This window comes from Lemur catta, chromosome 11 (assembly GCF_020740605.2).
Source record: "Lemur catta isolate mLemCat1 chromosome 11, mLemCat1.pri, whole genome shotgun sequence".
NCBI lineage: Eukaryota > Metazoa > Chordata > Mammalia > Primates > Lemuridae > Lemur > Lemur catta.
In genome coordinates, this window is record NC_059138.1 from 15,550,109 (window position 1) to 15,565,581 (window position 15,473).

The 15,473-nt window shown below is 37.4% G+C and overlaps 1 protein-coding gene across 6 annotated transcripts in view; it reads left to right on the forward strand.

The window, feature by feature from the left end:
* Nucleotides 1-1,636: 1,636 nt before the first annotated feature.
* CNOT4 (CCR4-NOT transcription complex subunit 4) overlaps nucleotides 1,637-15,473 on the forward strand; it is a 122,581-nt gene continuing 108,744 nt past the window's right edge. For 5 of the 6 annotated variants that reach the window (XM_045565341.1, XM_045565340.1, XM_045565342.1 and 2 more), the window contains exon 1: nucleotides 1,658-1,910. The gene's annotated coding sequence lies outside the window, so the exon portion shown is untranslated. Of the gene's footprint in view, nucleotides 1,911-15,473 lie in introns of all 6 variants that reach the window. The other variant, XM_045565339.1, reaches the window with a different exon arrangement.

Consider the following 15,473-nt stretch of genomic DNA (forward strand, 5'->3'; position numbering starts at 1 on the left):
ATTGCCCCCTAGTGTTGGAGATTTTAGTTATAAGTGCTAGCAAATGATGATTTGATTATATTTTCTAAAATAGTCATCCCTGAGAATTTATATATTGAAATACAACTAATTTTTTTACAAATTACTGTCTTTGTACTTTTTATATTATAAATAGGGAATTATTTTCATTTAAAACAAAATCAGTACGTAGGTAGTTATTTTATCTATGAATTTCATTTTAGGCTAATAAAGGGGACGTTATGAAAATATTTATTAAAAAAAGGAGTGTTGGGTAAGATAAGTTTGCCACTGGATTAGGTGTGCCTAAAATCCCTTCGAGTTTTTACTGCAATGGTTTTAGTCTTTAATAATGGAAAGAAATCTTTTTATTTTGTTCTTTTCATATTTTGAGCTATAATCCTACCACTGCACTCCAGCCTGGATAACAGAGCAAGATCCTGTCTCTAAAAATAAAAAATAAATACATAAATAAAAGAAAGAACTGAGGGCTTCTCATTATGAGATTAAGTTCGTAGATTTAAAATTGCCATCTCCCTACTCCCGTTCCCTGTTTTAAATTTTTTTTATCAGTTATGACATATGATGCATTCTAAGCACGTATTTTTAAAGTTGATAGCTTCTTTTCCCCTCTCCCTCACCCCAACACACCCACTAAAATGGGGACAGGGAATTTTGTCTGTTTTGCTTACCGTTGTATTCCCATATTCCCAATATATGGAACAATGCCAGGCACACAGGAGGAGCTCAACGAGTACTTGTAAGAATGGGTGAAGAGTACACGCAATAAGGAAAAATGACCTCTTCGAGCGCCACTTGTACCAGAGTTCTAGGAGGCACACGGGAGGGAACAGCAAATTTACTCATTTTTGTGATTGAGGATTCCTCAGTGTTTGTAAAGACTGCGACTGCATGCTTCTATTCTTGGGCGACGTGTGCAGAGTTTGTGAAGCTGACGTACACACAGCTGTGCAGACAGGACCGAACTAACAATATTTTGCACGGAAGTCCGCATGTTCTCAAACTCACACCAACAGAAATACGTTATTGTAAGTGCACGGGTGTTCCATTCTCTTGAGCAATCTGCACATGACAGTTTAGGATATTTCCTCAGGGGAGATTTTTGGTAAAGATGGGAGTAAGTGTGGCGGCTCCAAACTGCGGAGAGACAGGGAAACCAGTCACCGTTCACTTTTCCCAAAACAACAAGTCTGTACTAAATCCCACCCCAGATCAAATCCCGCGCTCTTCGCACCCCAACCTGCCTGCACCTCCACTCCGCCCCCTTAAATATCTCTGGTGGGCGTGGCAGAGGAGGGTCGTTCTGGGCTCCCCTCAAATGCATTAAGCTTGTCTCGAGTTTTAGGATCCCGCATTTCAGCAAACGCCGAGAAAACGGATCCACTAACGAAAACCGCCGACCATATGACTTTGGAGCGGCACACGCGCGCGGAGAAGGAAGCAAAACACGAAGAAAGGGAGCAGTCCGGCAACCACGTGAGGTGGGCGATCCCGTCCGCCTTCGGAGTGAGGACTTCAACTCCCGGCTTGCCTCTGGGCGGTTAACCTCCGAGAACTACAACTCCCAGGGTGCTGCGGGAACGGCTGCCGCAACCTCCCACTCAGCCGCCCGCGGCTCCTCCCGCCCCTCCCCCGCCCCTCCCGGCCGGATCGGCGTGCGCCTGCGCACGGGAGGCCGGCGGAGTCTTACCCTAATGTAAGATGGTGGCCCGTCTGGCTGTGGAACCCACCGAAAGCTGAGAGTCTCTCTCTCAGCCGTAAAGGTCGGACTCACTGAAGGAATCAGACCCGGTTCTGAAGAGTTTTTTTCCCCGACACTCGTTCAGTGGTCTCTTGTGAGGACGCGGCAGCGCGTGGAGTCGACTAAGGGAAAAGCGAGGCAAGGCAGGCGGGTGAGTCTATGCGGGGCTGGGCTTAGGGGAAACCCGGGGCTGACCGGCTACGAGAGAGCGGAGGCTTCGCAGGGACTGTGCAGGCCGCACCCCCCTTTCTCCCCACCCCCAGCCTCATCTTCACCCTCCTCCTTCTTGGTCTTCCACCTCCTCCTCCTCTTCCCCCTTCTCCCCTTTACGGCACATCAGGAAAAGGGAGCGGGGCTGAAGGCAGCGCGGCGGCAAGCACCGACTTTCCTTCGAGAATTTCTTGAAGTGGGGAGCCGAGACGGCTTCTCGTTTCTAGCTTTTTCTCCTACGTTTTTATAGGGGCAGGATTCTTAGGTCTCGGTCCTCCTTGTTTCCCCAGCCCCTTTCCCCCTGTCTGACGTCTTTTCCCACCGGCCCCCGTTTCCCAAGACCAAAGCCATCACTTCCACTCTGACCCGTGTTGCTGCTGCTGCTCATTAATCCCACTGCTCATTGCCCACTCGTCCTGCTGCTTGTTTTTTGCTCCAGTGCTACCACTCTGGAGTTATTCTTTGCCCCTCTCTGGTGCTTGCAGTCAGCCCCCAGTGTATCTGCCACACTAGAGCTTCTTGAGATTTGCAGTCTGTCTTTTAACCGTATCTGTCATCTTAAAGCTGCCCCTTAAATATTTAGATGATGCTGCTGCTCCTTCTAACCCACCTGTTTCTCAGCCTTCTTGAGAATTGTCGGTTCCTTCCCTCTTTCCTATACAGATCCTTTCAACATACACTTCCAGAAAAAGGGATGCCCCGTGTTGGCCCTTGAAAAGTAAAGGAAGTTGGGAAGTGAATGAAGTGAGGTAGGATACTATTAAACGTTATTCAGGCTGCTCAGGAGAGGAACGTTTTCGTTTTGCTTTCTGTGATCTATTTGTCGATTATTCGCTCTGTTGGGACGTGGCTCCCCCCCACCCCCTCGCCTTTTCCTTTTGGCCGGTTTCACCTTGCTACTAAGCGTTCTTTGCATTGCCCCTCCCCAGGACACTTAGTGTGGGCTCTGATTATATCAATAAATATTAGCCTAAGCATTTCAAAATAAGATAAATCTGGCGGACACACAAAATTCATATGTGAACTCCACAAGCAAAATATAAGTGATATTTTGATTATATGTGGGTTACAGATCCCTTCTATATTGAGAATTGATTTTTGACTAAGTGAATTATATTGATGTTCAGCTTAATTGATGACATTTTATTTATGGTTTGAATGGAAATTTCCTCTCCAGTTAATATCACATTTACTTAGTATTTTTGCATTTGGGAAGTTCTCTCTTTTGACATATCTAGGATAATAATTATCTGAATAAATTGACTTCTCTTGAAAATCCATTATGTATGTATGCAAGAGAAAAATTGATTTTTTTTTTTTTTTTTGTGAACCTAAATTCCTCATATTTTTTCCATAGAAAAGAAGGGGGCTGGGAAAAGAATGACAAAGCTCAGCACATATATGCATTTGGTGGAATTCACTGTCATTGTTATCTGCAATAAAAAGCAGAAAACTAGAAGCAAGAGGTGGCCTATGATGTCCATGTTTTGGTGAAAGCAAAATTGAAATGTAATGACTAATGGCAGAATGGGAAGAAGGAGCCCTTGCTATAATCAGACCACTGTGAGATAAAGAATTACCAGAAAAGCAAACAGGATTACATAGTTCAGATACATCTCAAGTTTAAATATAAATAAGACATTGTGTTCTTAAGATATATATAAAAATGTTTAAAGTCATGGTAACAATCTCATGCAGCGATCTATCTCTTATTTGCAAAAGTAGTAATACCTTAAGCATAAATAAGAATACATACACTTCCTTTTTAGTCACTTTTGCACATTACTGGATTGCTGTAATTTTTACATATTTTACCTGTAAAACTTGAGGAGTCTTACATTTGGTGCTACGTTCACTTGATTGAGATAAATGGTCTGTTTTACCAAATGTAAACTAAGGTAAGAAAAGCTGTTTAGAAAACTTCTTTTTTCCTTTCAGCCAGTTAAGCCGCAATTTGGGGAACTAAATAAATCTCTACTCTTATTAGAGTGAAGCAATTTATATAGCAAATGTTATTCTAATTTACAACTTGAGGTTTTTAAAAAGATATTATTTACACTTAGTTTATCAGTAGGATGTGTTTAATACAGTTGATCTTAAACTGTAAGTTAAAAATTTTGTGTTTTTTTTTTTCGATAATACACTGGTGGAGAAGCTTTCCACTTTGAACAATCCTAACACAGGTTTAGAAACACTTGGCAGTCATACTTGGCTGAATTGTAAGCAGTGTGTTCTAGGAGAGGACTGTTTGTCTGGCATAAAAGAGTAAATGATTTTAATACATCTTTTCTTTTAGAAAGGTATTTTGCCACACTAAGTATTTTCTCAAGTAATTTTCTCCTTCAGTACTTTCTTGCCTGAAGTCATTGAATTCTTAGTTTCAGCCCTCTGAAGTCAAAATGAATTTACATTGGGATTTTTGGTATGATTAAAGAAGATACCTAAAGTCCTTTAACATTTTAATAGGAAAAAGGGAACTGAGATTTCTAAATATTTTTGTATGATTTAAGTATTTAGATATAACATTAGGAACATTCCAGCTTCATACTTTCAGGATTTCTTTTGATAATTTGGAATACTTTCTGCCAGGTTCAATAGTTGACTTCTTCAGATGAATAGATTTTATTTTATAAGTTAAAGTTGGCTTATTATAAAATTTGTTTTCAGAAAGTCATGTAGACAAATCCTTAATTCTATTAGTTTGAAACAATTATAATCAAATGGCAAAATACAGGAAAATAAAAATATAATGCCCGTCAACTTCAGTTTAAATGGGAGTACTAGCGATAACTTGCAACTCTTTACTTTGTAAAAGAAAGAAGACTGTTGCTTTTTTTTTTTAAAGTTTTTATGTGCTTTAAGAGAATGAAAAAATACCTTCTCAGTTTAAGCAGTTTGGTTTTAGAAATTTTGCCTTTCTCCTCCCTACTCTCGGTTTTAAAATAAAGCTATGCTCTTCATTTTAATAAATTTTTTATGTGACTGCAAATAATACTTGATTCAGTATATTTAAATTCAATGTTATTGTTTTTATAGCCTATTTAAGTAAAATAGTTTGAATTTGTGAAAACTTCAGCCTCTGCTGAAATTGAATTAGGTCTCTGTCAGTAACTATAGTACTGTCTTGACTTTTTGTGAGGGAATTAATGTTCAGCTCATTTGGTTCTGAAGAAAACAGTAGGGAAATAGGTTATAGAGATTTTTGCTGTTCTAGAAACAGTATAACTAGAATGTACTACATACTTTTCTCAAAGGATTTCTTAATCTAAATGGAACTTGTAAATGGTTTTCATCCCACTGGAATAGCATGTATTGGATAAAACTTCTTTAACACATTCTGAGATTTTATAAATTTTATGTTACCTGAAAGATAGTAGGAAAATCAGCAAATACTCATTCTTGAGTAAAATATGACAATATCGCTGATATTTTAAAGATTGTAATACATATTTTTCTAAAGTTGAGAGTATACAAATTATAAAGATAGCATAATTGACTCAGTTATTTTTGTGATGCAAAGAAAGAAGATAAATGAGACTTTTAAATCTCTTATTTAACAGTTTTCTAAAAGAACTTTTTTCAAAATTGTTTTTTTTTTTTTTTGAGACAGAGTCTCCCTCTGTTGCCCAGGCTAGAGGGCCGTGGCGTCAGCCTAGAGCTCACAGCAACCTCAAACTCCTGGGTTCAAGCAATCCTTCTACCTCAGCCTCCCAAGTAGCTGGGACTACAGGGATGCACCACCATGCCCAGCTAATTTTTTCTATATATTTGTAGTTGTCCAGCTAATGTCTTTCTATTTTTAGTAGAGACAGTGTCTCGCTCTTGCTCAGGCTGGTCTCGAACTCCTGAGCTCAAACAATCCTCCCGCCTCGGCCTCCCAGAGTGCTAGGATTACAGGCGTGAGCCACCGTGCCTGGCCCAAAATTGTTTTTAATCTTGTTACATGGCCTTCATTAGAAAAGATTGTATGGTATAAATGTCAACTTTTCCAAATTTAATAGAATCTAGTAGGTTCTATTACACATTTCTTTTTATATTATTTTTTAATCATAAAGTTATTTATAAAAAAATTTCAGCACCTTTTTGGTCTCCTAGATTTTGGTAGCATGTTTTTCTTTTATCAGAAGAGGGAAATTACATGCTGTTTAAAACAAAGATGATTACTTTTACTTGCTAGGAAAACCTAATTTTAAAGATAGTATAAGTACAAGGGAGTGTGAGTTTGAGTTTATTTTTTTTTTCTAAGAAGTTTATTTGGGAGGATGGCTTCTTTATTATTAAACTCTATTTATACCAGAGAGTTTGTCCAGTTTTAAACTTTAATTGCATTAGGTGATGGGCAGATGATGTGTTGCTATTACGACAAGCCTTCCTATTTGAGTAGGTGTATATGTCAGATATTTGTTAAAAAACAAATTTTTTTTTAGTTACAGTTACTAAATCTCTCCTCTTGAGTATTTAAAACAATTATGGAGTAGAGTTGGAAATCAAAATAATCAAAATTGGCTTGTACTTATGCCCAAAACCAGTTTGGAAAAAATGTCAAGGCAAAAAAACAGTGTAATTAGAAGGATAAAATGCTTTCACTTAAAAACAGTAGGTGTTGCATTACTGCTTTTGGAAGGAATTAGTGAATGATGTTGTAGGCAAAGTAGTATTGAATTTTGAAAAGCAGTTATAAACTGAAATTTCAAAGGGGGAGCATTCCTTAACAGCAGCAAATAGATATACTGTCATTAAGCCAAATATCTGAAATTTTTTAAGCATATTTTTCAATCCTTGGAATAAAGTGGAAGTGCTAATTTTTCTAATTATTTGAGAACCTATTCAATCCCTTTTAGGGCATCAGATGTCTTCAGATTGTATATTTCTGGAAATAACATTGGCTGATTTGGGTTATTAAACATCAGTTATAGCAACTTTTTCTCCTTCTTTTCCCCTTATTTCTGCCTCCCATATTTTGCCTATGATTTTTTTCTGATGTTTTTTATTTTCAGCAATTATTTGGTGGGACACTTGTGAATACTGTAATTGAGTGAAAATGTGTAATATAAACAATATTGCTTTTGGTGGTAAGATTAATTTCCTTTTGATGGAGATCACCTTTATTTTGATTATATTTTTTCCTCTACTTATTTTTATTAATTCTTCAGTGACAATTAGGATGCTGCAAGTTTCCTGTCAAATTAAATTTTTCCAGAAACCTTTTTTTACTCTCAATGGGTATCTAGCTATTTGTTGAGTGAAGAAAGTGCTATAATTTGTTTTGGTTTTGTGGTTTAAAATGAAGTGAAGATATTATCAGTACTTTTTCAAAAAGAAACTTTTTGTGAAAATTTTTAAATAAGTACAAAAGTAGATATGAATGGCCGTGTAGCTATCACTCGGCTTCAAAGATTATCAACTCATAGCCAATTTGGTTTCAACTACATCCCCATTCACTTTTCCTCTCCTCCCCTTACTCTTTGCTCTGCATTATTTTGAAGAAAATTCTAGTTATCACATTATTTCGTTTGTACTAGAACTCTTTTGGCATAATAAAATACCTCCATTTTTTTAATCAGTATTATTCAGCTTTTCAAATAGTCTTTGAGGGTTTACTATAGACTCACTTCTTAGAAAATGGTACAGCCTCTTCTTAGAGTTTATTATCCTGTCAGGAACACTTTCATAGTGATGTAGCTGTTATATTATTATGAAATAATATATTCATATAATATTACAAATAATTTGTGCTACATACAATCTGGGTCCAAGATGTTAGTGTGAGGATATCGTCAAAGTTCTAGGAGTGAGGTTTCCTGGAGAAAGTGGGACTTGAATAAAGAATATGTACTATTTTTATAAGCGAGCATCTACAGGAGAACATCTCATACATTCTGTGAAGGGGATAGAAGCATATCTTCATCCATTTTATGTTGCTATATTACAGAATACCACAGACTGAATTATTTGTAATGAACAGAAATTTATTTGGCTCACAGTTCATGAGGCTGGGAAGTCCAAGACTGGCGCCAGCATCTGGTGAGGGCCTTCATGCTGTGTCATGGTGGAAGGCAGAAGAGCACGATGGGGCAAGAGAGCAACAGCAGAGGGGCCCAAACTTGATTTTTATTAGGAACCCACTCTCACAATATGGCATTATTATGGCTTGCAGAGTCCTCATGGCCTAATTACCTCTTAGTGGTCTTACCTCTTAATGCTGTCACAGTGACAATTACATTTCCATGAGTTTTGGAGGGGACAGTCAGTCCATAGTAAAGCATGAGCAAACACTTGGTGGTGGGGACCAGCATGATGTGAGATGGATTTAAGGAGCCTGCTCTCAGTGGAATAAAGTATTAATTTCTGGGAATGGTAAGATAAATTTGTATAAGTTGGGTAGAGCTAGATGATGAAAGGTATTCATTGTCAGGTTGAATTTAATGTGCTAAACAGTAAAGAGCCTGTAGAGATTGATGGAGGGCAGGAGATAACATGATGAAAATGTTTTTTTTTTAAGAAAGATTGCCCTTTCAGTACTGTGCAGCATATTTTGGAACTAACAGTTGAATTTTGTTTGAAAAATTAGAGACCAAGCCACTGAGATAAGGGACTGTTGTGAGAAATATTAGGGTGGAAATTCGACAGGATTTGGCATCTAATTGATTCCGTCTTCTCTTGAGTCCCTTTTGCCCTAAAGTGACACGAAGATTTTGGAGAGTAGAGAACTGAGAAAATGTGGTTTATTTGTCTTTAATAGTAAACTGTAGTTTGTTATCCATGCCCAATTACCCAAATAACAACCTCAAAATATTTCAGTAAAAAGATCCACCAGTGTTTTTGAATGATTTGAGAAATTCATTCACTGGAGAAAAATAGCTTGGAAAATAAAGAAACATTATCTCTATAATTTGATAGTAAGAGAGGGAACATATTTCATTTGTAAAAGAGAAATTTATGCCTCATCTGCTTTCTATGTATATGTTAGTTTAGAAGGGATATTTGGAGACTTCTTTTATTTGAATAGCTATAACCAGTAAATATTATAGGATATCTTTAAATTTTAATAATGGCCCGATTACAGCGGAAGAAATGGCAGAAAATTGTGATGAAGTAGGGCATTAAATATTGCCAGCTCCAAGCTCCCTTAAGGACAGAGAAGGTTACGTCAGCAGGCTGAAGGAGAATGACTGTAGGGATATTGTGAAATGAAAATTTATTCTTTGATTTACTTGGATATACTTTGTTTTGCAGAGGTAACGTTAAGACAGATCTGGTTAAACATCAGCAATATTTGATTTGTTTTGGTTGGATTTTTTTTTTTTTTTTTTTTTTAGTTCAAAGACCCTTGAAGTTATTCTTTGTTTTCATGTGTTGACCCCATCATTAAGCCAATTCTCTGCATCTATTGTGTATTTCTGGGTAGCATGCTTTCTTTGTTTTGTGAAGGAAAATTTCACATTTTATTTTAAAGCTGGGAAAGAAAGTAGGTTTCTTGCTTCTGGCTTTGTAAGTGGTAGATGAATAATACACTGTTGCTACTTACTCCCTTCGTGCTTCCTTCACTATCTCAGATATTCCTCCTCTACTGAATTTAGCATATGGATCTCAAAGATTCTCACAGTTGAGTCTGAAAACATTTCAAGCTCAGGGTGCTTACAATTTAAAAGTTAAACTGATCTTAATTTTACCAATCATTTTCTTTCCTCTTATTGTAAAAGGGAATAATGCCATGGACCTTTTTGGTACTGGGGAAATATTAATAATGATAAAGATAATTGTGCAGTATAGTACATGATTGGTAAATAATCTTTTTTTTCATTGACATCCCCTCTATCGTTAGACTGCCTTAATTCTTGTAATGTGGCAGAACTATTTTTGACATATATTTACTACTGTATTTAGCTGGTCATGTATGCTATTGGATATGATCACTAGAATAGAAAGCTATTGCCTTCTTCTTGGGGGTTTACTTTAACAGAGGCTTTAATGTGTTAATTTTGGATTTGAATTGAGATCTTTGTGCAGGAGAATCTTTTTTTTTTCTTTTATTATTTATTTTTCTTCTTTTTTTATGGAACAACCCATTCCAAATGCAGGAGAATCTTGAGAAGGATTATGTATCCTTCTCATTGCCCCCAGTGCGTGTAGAAGGGAAGTAAATATCAAATATGGACTATAGGGGCACCTTAGCATTTGAGAATATCTACAGTGGTAGCTGCCAATTCAGTCTTTCTGCAAGAAGTTTGTATTTAATCTCTTGTAAGTATGGAATCACTTATGAGAGTGTCACAATAGGTTGCAGTGGAGGAGAGGGAGGAGAAAACGGCTCCCTGCTTCAAAAATCTCTTCCACATAGTTTGAGAATAAGAGACTAATTTGAATTAATCTCAAATTATTAATAGTTTATATATTTTTTATTCATACAGTGCTTGGGAAGAGGTTGGTTTTTGTGAGGGGCCATAGGGGTGTCATGGATAGCCAGGAGGGTAGGTGCATTATATACTCAGGAAAAGGGAAGAAAGGCAGAAGGTAAAGTGGGAAAACTTCACATTCTAATAATAGCTACTATGCATTTTTGCCTAAGACATTGATGGCATTGTTCCTTTACTGCCTTTAGCCATATACTTTGTTTTCTTTTCTAACTTAGGCTGTCATTACTAGTTGGAAAGGCTTGCCTTTTCCAAACCAAACTGGTGTCCCTGGTCTAGGTTTGTGCATTTTAATCTCTCCATCTCAAAACCTGACAAATGTGTGTGTTTTCTCTGCTGGAAGGGAAGGGGAGACTGGAAGGAGATGAAAATGATAGTGTGGTACTCCCCAAATGCTCATATGTTAGGATTGTTTTATAGAACCTCTGCCTTTCAATTTTAATTTTATGTAATCAATTATAAAATAACTTCATAAATTCTCAGTGTGTCCTTAGAAACCTTTTAAAAGGTCCTTTAGCCATAGAATTAATGATAGCTTGAAGAGTATATAAGTTAAATGCTTAGTGGTAGTTTTGGGGAATTTTTTTGCTTCTACTAAAATCTTTTCTGTCATACTGGACCTAGCTAGTCCTAGATGTGAATTTTGTTTCCAAAAAGTAAAGCTGGTAATCTTTCTTTAAGGTAGATAGCTTAAATATTGTATTTAAATCTATTTTCATCTTGATGAAAGTAAGGATGATAGTAAAATACTTTAATGTAGGCATGCTAACAAAAGAACATTAGTCCTGGGACATTATATAGTCTTTTGTCATGCCTAGCAAATATTTTCAGCAGCTTTGGGAACCTCTGAATAATTTATGGTGTATTGTGTTTATAGATTGTGTTTTTTCTTCTATGCTATTAAATTCTATAATTTAACAAACTTGACATATTATTTGTTTTTGTTTTTTGGTTTTTTTTTGAGATAGGGTCTCATCTGTTGCCCAGCTAGAGTGTAATGGTGTCATCATAGCTCACTGCAACTTCAAACTCCTGGGCTCAAACGATCCTCCTGCCTTAACCTCCGTAGTAGCTGGGACTGCAGGCACATGCCACCATGCCTGGCTAGGTTTTCTATTTTTTGTAGAGACAGGTCACGCTCTTGCTGAGGCTGGTCTCGAACTCCTGAGCTCAAGCAATCCTCTCGCCACAGCCTCCCAAAGTGCTAGAATTACAGGTATGAGCCACCGCCGGACCCAAACTTGACATATTAAAGGAAATACTGCTCTTCATTATTTGGAGTAAAGGATAACTTAACACATTAACTGCCCTGCTAATTTTGAGCCCGGAGCCTTGTGAAGCAAAACCTGGGTAAAGCCCTGCAGTTGGTCTGTGAAAATCTTACTTGTTGATGTTTTTATTGTTACAATAAAATTGTATTGTAATAATATTGATAAATTAATTCTAAAGATGTGGATTAAATGAATAGAAGTCAATAAATTTCATTTTTCATTAAATTAGAAAAGGTGGTTTTGTTTTCGAAGTTTTTATTCTTTTTTTCATAATAAAACACCGTGGCCCCCAAGGAAAAAAAATTTTTTTTCTAGTGTGGTGGCCTGTGTGTTAAATGACTTTATAGTTGAACGTAGTTTTCATTAGCCTGTAGTTCTCAGTTTCAGCTTTGAAGTTGTCTTGTTTTTATTACTTCTGGGAATATGCAGTGTAGTATGGAACCAGACTTATTAAGTGTGAATCTTGGCTCTGCCACTTACTATCTGTGAGACAAGTTGCTTTACCCTTTTTGGGCCTCAGCTTCCTCATTTATAAAATGGAGATACTGGGCTTGTGGTATGGAATAAATGAGTTAATGTATATAAAGTGCTTGGAATAGTGTGTGGCACCTAGTAAGCCCTGTATAATTGTTTGCTATTATTACACAGTTGAAGGAATCAAAAAACATTCACTTTTTAAAAAGACTTATCTTTTAATTCAGTACATTTTTGTGTGTGTGTCTAGGTACTAGACATATGTTTTCAGTAGTTATTTGAACAGGTAGAAATATAAGCAATATGTTTGAGGGGGTAATCAAAGGACTGGCCTTCGTGAAATTCTTTTGAATTGAGTGTTTTGAACACAGGCAGAGAAATTTAGATGTGGTTAACATGAGGGGAATCATTGCAAGGTGTTTTTTGTTTTTTTTAACTCAGAGGAGTGATATGTTTAAAATAGTATTTAGGGGAAGATGGTTTTGAGTGTCCTTGGTAGCATGGAATTATTTGACTTTATATAGACAGAGGATTTTTTTGGTCTGTTTTGTTCACTCATCTGTCTAAAATGACCCAAACAGTACCTGGTTGATAGTAGACATTCAATAAATGTTTATTGGATGAATGAACCTTAAAGGAGACTGTGAAATAACATAGAGAAGTGCAGTGGACTCAGACTTTTGGGGTTTCTACTTTTCAGGGGTAGAAGTGGAAAAGGAACAATTTGAGAGGTAGAGGAAGATGGAAAAGTTTAAGTCTCAGAAAACAAAGGAAAGGATTTTCTGGGAGAGAAGTCAGATGGATAGGAAGATCCAGGATAGTATCACTTCTAGGTAGCCAAGAAAGTTTCAGGAAAAAAGTTGACATAGTCCAATACAACATTCAAGGAGAATGAGAATAGAGAATTCTTTGCCTTGGTGGTGTGATGATCATATCTCAGCAATTTCAATAGACTGGGAATGGGAATGTAAATCAGATTGGGGGGATGTTAAGGAAGATTAAGGTAAGCAAAGACTGATAAAGACTATTCAGTCAAGAGAATGACTGTAAAAATGGCAAGAAAACATTATAATAGCAGCATTCATAGTTATTGTATGTGTACTATAGGAGATTCTGTTTATTAAGAGATGAGAATACTTGAGGCAGTTTGTGCTGAATATTCTTAAATTTCATGCTAGAGAAGATGTATTGTTGCACATACTGCTTCAGGGCTCTGCCACTTGCTAATTATGTGATCTTGGGGAAATTGGCTTCATCTTTTTGTGCCTCAGTTTTTTCCCTTGTAAATTGGTGGCAAAAGGAACACCTATTTCATAGATCTGATGTGAGGATTAAATTATTTAATCCTTTAGAAACACTTAGAACAATGCTTGGTATGTGGTAAATGTTAGATAAATGTTAGCTATTATTATCATCCACTACTGAAGTGAGGTAGAGTAGGATTGGAGGCTTGAAGAGAAGAAATAGAAAGAAAAACGATAAATTAATAAAATTATTGCTAATAGTGGCAAGACTAAGTGGAAAGGCCTTAGGGTCTTTTCTCTGGGCTGTTTCCCCTGCCTGGAGAATGCTTTGCAAATATCTGCATAACCTATCTCAACTCCCTCAGACCTTTGTTCAAAATAAATCACCTTTTTTTTTTTTTTTTTTTTTTTTTTTGAGACAGAGTCTCCCTGTGTCGCCCGGGCTAGAGTGAGTGCCGTGGCGTCAGCCTAGCTCACAGCAACCTCAAACTTCTCGGCTTAAGCGATCCTACTGCCTCAGCCTCCCAAGTAGCTGGGACTACAGGCATACGCCACCATGCCCGGCTAATTTTTTCTATATATATTTTTAGTTGGCCAGATAATTTCTTTCTATTTTTAGTAGAGACGGGGGTCTCACTATTGCTCAGGCTGGTCTCAAATTCCTGACCTCGAGCGATCTACCTACCTCAGCCTCCCAGAGTGCTAGGATTACAGGCATGAGCCACTGTGCCCAGCCTAAATCACCTTTTCAATAAGGCTTACCCTATTTATATACAGTTGAATTTCAGGCCTCTTTCCTCCAATATTTGCAGTTTTTCTTTTTTCTATAACACTTATCTTCTAACATATCATATAATTCACATATATACTATTTGTGGTCTCTCTCCACTATGGCAGGGATGTTTGATTTGGTCCCTGAATAGTACTTGGCACATAATAGGTGCTCAATATGTGCTGGTTGGGTGAATAAGTTAATCTGTCATTGAAGTGGGATGGATGGAGAAACATGTTCAAATGCTGGTGGTGATACTTCTTATTTTTAGAGAAGAGCCAGTTGTTTTTTGTTTTTTTGTTTTGTTTTGTTTTGTTTTGAGACAGTCTTACTCTTGCCGGGGCTAGAGTGCCGTGGCGTCAGCTTGGCTCACAGCAACCTCAAACTGCTGGGCTAGGATTACAGGCGTGAGCCACTGCGCCCAGCCGAGAGCCAGTTTTTTGAGATTGGTGGACACTACATAGAAATTTACCTTCTCAAAGACTTTTCCTTTTTCTCAGATGAGTTTTCTGAGTTCATTTTGGTGCAGGTTTTCCTGGAAATCACTTGGGAAAACCATTTACGTGAGGAAAGGAAAGTGTAAAGTGAATCTTTTTTGCTACAATAATTATTTTACATCTGATTAGCTAATAAAAGCTTATCTTTGCGTGCTTATTAGATGCTAGGCACTTTTCTAACCTCTTTGTTATTATTGTTCTATAATAGCCTTACAGGTACATTACAGTTTACTTGTAAGCGTCATCAAGGTTCAAGGGATGCCTTTTGCACTGAGACCAAGAGCATGCTTTCCCAAACTGTTGCCTTCCATTAATGGAGAGCTTCAAATACCACATTCCTCCCTGCAGCATTCATGGCCTTGACACCACTACTTGCATTAGTCCATCAGGACTAAACTCCTTTATCTCTTTTTTATGTCAGTTATTACCAGTCTCCCATGTGACACTCATGTGTCCTGCTGTAATCCCCACAAGGTTCTGTGTATTTCCTATCTTTTCAGTCTTCTCCAACTCTTGAAATCTTGTCATTATGCAACTCAGTGGAATTCACAGTCTATTACCAGAAAAATTTCCTGTGTCCTTGTTTTTTCTTTTCTCTGAACATTTCCTCTATGTTGTACTGTTCTGAGGACACTGCTTTACCTGTGGCTTTCTTATATGTTGGCAATTAATTTTTTTATTTTTTTCTGATATGCTATTAAGGATCAGCGGGGAGTCCGGTGCACTGAGATGTAAAACTACCTTTCCTGGCCAGGTGTGGTGGCACGCTCTTGTAGTCCCAGCTACATGAGAGGTTGAGGCAGGAGGATCCCTTGAGCCAAGGAGCTCAAGG